General features: G+C 32.7%; 1 pseudogene; it reads right to left on the bottom strand.

Annotated features, from left to right (window-relative positions):
- On the bottom strand, nt 1-1215 carry LOC146912306 (pathogenesis-related thaumatin-like protein 3.5 pseudogene; annotated as a pseudogene).
- Nucleotides 1216-3675: the final 2460 nt, after the last annotated feature.

The following is a 3675-nucleotide window of genomic DNA, read 5'->3' as shown; positions in this document are numbered from 1 at the left end:
TCAGACATCAAACACTCCGTCAACCTCAAATGTTGGCACACCAGCAGCCCCACCCCATCCATAAGGACAAAATGTGATTATATATTCTAAGGATCCGCAACTCACAAGTGGAGTAGGAGTATCAAAAGCATGGCTAAAATAATTAGGACAAGCGTCCTTAAATATATTTGAGTAAACATTTGGCCTACACTTCTTAGGACTTCCATAATCATTCCTAAAACAAAAATTGTCAAGATCAAAAGCCAAACAAGCACTTTTGAAAGCCACAACTTCTCCATTAAAATTCAAAACCTCAAGCTCACGAGGACAAGAACTTTTAACATCCTTCAAAATACCTTGAATGTTACACTTCGAATTTATGTTCTTGTTTGTGTTTGCGATGACGACGGATACGGGACTGTTGTAACCGTCAACAAGACTAACAACATAGAAATTTGGTTTTCCTTTATCACCTTGAAGTGTGATTTCAACTAATGTAGCTCAAGGTGTTCCAATGAGTCCATTACAAGCTAATATTCCATCATAATCCCCAGTTTTCAAAAGATGGTTTCCAATTATTTGAAGCAAAATTGCAATAGCATACCAGAATATGCTTTGCAGTAAGTATCATCAGTAGATTCATAAATGATTCAAGGAAATCTCATCTCACTGCAGCCAAAAGAATACTAAGATATGTGAAAGGAACGATCTCAAGCTTGGTTTGCTATTTCCAACTACTAGCAAGGAAGGAAAGGCTAAGCTAATAAGAAGCGACCAGTCACTGCCTTATCATCATGTGAAACTGAGTATATTGCAGGCACATTTGCAGCTTGTCAACCAATTTTGCTCGACAATGTGATGAAGGAACTCAATTGTGAAGTGGATAAAGCACTGAGGCTGAAGATAGACAACAGATCAGCTATAAATCTAGCTAAGAATCTAATGAAATTGAAACAAGGTTTCATTTCATTAGATAACAAGTGACAAAAGGAATGATTGAGGTGGTGTATTTCCCTACTGAAGTTCAGTAAGCAGATGGATTCACAAAGGCCTTGAAGATTGACAGATTTTCTTACTTGAGGGACAAGTTAGGTCTCATAGAATGTTAGGATTATGGATTAAGAGGGGTGTATTAGCTTGTGTTTTAATACATAATCATGATTAGTAGAGATTAAGTGTGTTTAGTTTGTTTTGGATAAGTTTGTTAGTTTGTTACAGGAGACTTGCACTCTAACTCATGTATATAAATAGACTTGTAACTCCTATATTCAAAATCAATGAGATAACAACTTTCCATTATTCTATTTCTCTCTCTTTTAACAACCTCTAACCACCTTCTTCTTCTTCTTCCTCCTTCAAACCCTAAAACTGTGATTACTTGCTCAATAAAAAACCATAGTTGCGCTAATAAAAATCAATTTTGACCTCTTTAAAAGTGAAGTTGTAAGTAGTGTTATTAATATTATAGTAAAAATTAATTGAATAAAAAGTTAGTATCTCATGGACTTATCGATGAAGCAACATACTCTCTTTGTTCATATATAAGAATAAGTTTATATATTTATGCTTAAAATCATTATATATTTAGACCCAAATATAAACCAAATACATTAAATTTTGTTAACTCAATTCTTTTTTATAAATAAGACCCTAGTTAGTAGTATATATGTGTAACAAACAATCTTGGTTTTATATGGTAACTTCATCAAGAAGAAGTGTGGAAGCACTATCACTCCATTTTGATTCTTGATATAAATTCAAGCACGTGGGTTCTGAAAGTAAAAAAAATCAAAAGCTGCATGTTCTCCATTTTTAGAGTAAAATCATAAATTCATCAAGAAGAAGTGTGGAAGCACTATCACTCCATTTTGATTCTTGATATAAATTCAAGCACGTGGGTTCTGAAAGAAAAAAAAAATCAAAAGCTGCATGTTCTCCATTTTTAGAGTAAAATCATAAAGCAACTTCATCCTTGTTTTTCTATTCTTTGCAAATAAGACAGCTCATAGTTTCAAAGCTTCCAAGACCTTTCTTGCACCTAAATGGAAATTCACAGAGAGTAGGTAGAGAAAATAAAGATGAAACAGAATAACCAAATACAAAAGAAGAAACATTGCTTGACTTGACCTATAATTGTGCAGTTAGTCTGTGCTTGGCTTAAGGATCACATGTGGCTGATGTTAGTGTGTTAAAGGATGTAGCTATTCCATTATTTATGTGGTATATTATTCACACAAAACAAAAACTGTGTTTGTGTTCACGGGATTTTATTTATCAATGCATGACATTGCATTTTATCAAGATAATGCTTCATTTTTTTTATAAATGGATGACATTGCAGTCCTTCATATATAAATTTGTTAAAGCTGCATACACTATACTAATGCAATTAAGGTGTAATGGAATTCATGCATATATAAATTTATTTTATTTTTATTTTGATATTTAGCTGAAATGGCAAACACTATTTGAAGCTCACATTTCCTTCAAAAAAAAACTATTTGAAACTCACATATATAGTTGTAAATTCTGGATTCAAGCGCGAGTAAAGGTGTCCAATCTCATTCTAAAGTGTAATCTCACGCATGCATCACACTAAAGTGTAATCTCATTCTATGAAAATAATGCAATAGAGAAAATACTAACCAGTTGAACCAACACCCGTTAAACAAGTTAATCCCAATTCAATTTTGATTCATTCTCATTCTATAAAACTATACTACAATCGGTTTCTATCAACCTGTAAATTGGTCGTTTTTAGTTTAATAGGTTGAATTGAACGGATCGGATTTCTCATTAAAACATCGAATGAAAGACACATTTAGAGTTGTTTTTGAAATGCCGATACATACAAAAAAAAAAAAATCAAGTCACTCTTTTATTTTATTTTTAACGGCAAAATTTATTAATAATTAAGTCCCTGCACAAGATGAACAGGGACCAGTAAGACAGAACTACAAACTAAAAAGGCGCCAAAAGAAAATGCATACATCGTACATTTTAAACACCAATGAGAAAACAAACCACAAAACCATGTTAAACCCCCACAAACCAACATAAACCAAAAGTTGAGCCAAAACCTCATACCTCCATCGTAAATGGCCATAGAAACAAATTTAAAACAACTATCGTCGCTACTCACACCAAAGCCACTCCAAAAAAAACCAACACACCCGTTGAAAATACCTAACAACAACTCACATTCTCATCGATCACCACGGACATCACCTCACCTTCTCATCACCACAACTAAGCCAAATCCCGCACTAAATCAGCTTCCACCACCAATCAATCCTTGGTCTATCGAAGAAGCCACCAAAACAAGGTAAAAAACTTGAGTCAAGAAAACACCAAATCAAGTCTCTCTTTATTCTCAAATAATTGTGTACTCTTTAATAACAAAAGAAATTTTGAAGAACGCGATAAAAGAAATTTCAAATGAATTTTAACCGAGATGATTAAAAAACTTGGATTTTAACATAAAGCATAACAATTATACTTTTTTTTTTTACAATGCATAACAATAATACTTAGTAGACACATAATCTCATATTTATAACTCTTTTCATATTATACCATTTAGTCCCTTTAAAACCTTCTTATTATCTTATATACCAACTATATCCTCTTGTTTTGTCCACTTTGCGATGTGTCAACTAAAATATGAAAACAATTGATCAAATTCTATCATACGCA

Source organism: Medicago sativa, chromosome 6 (genome assembly GCF_051527215.1).
Source record: "Medicago sativa cultivar Bolivia chromosome 6, Bolivia_mono, whole genome shotgun sequence".
NCBI classification, from domain to species: Eukaryota; Viridiplantae; Streptophyta; class Magnoliopsida; order Fabales; family Fabaceae; genus Medicago; species Medicago sativa.
The sequence above is the reverse complement of the archived record's forward strand: the minus strand, read 5'-3'. Positions and strand labels throughout refer to the sequence as shown.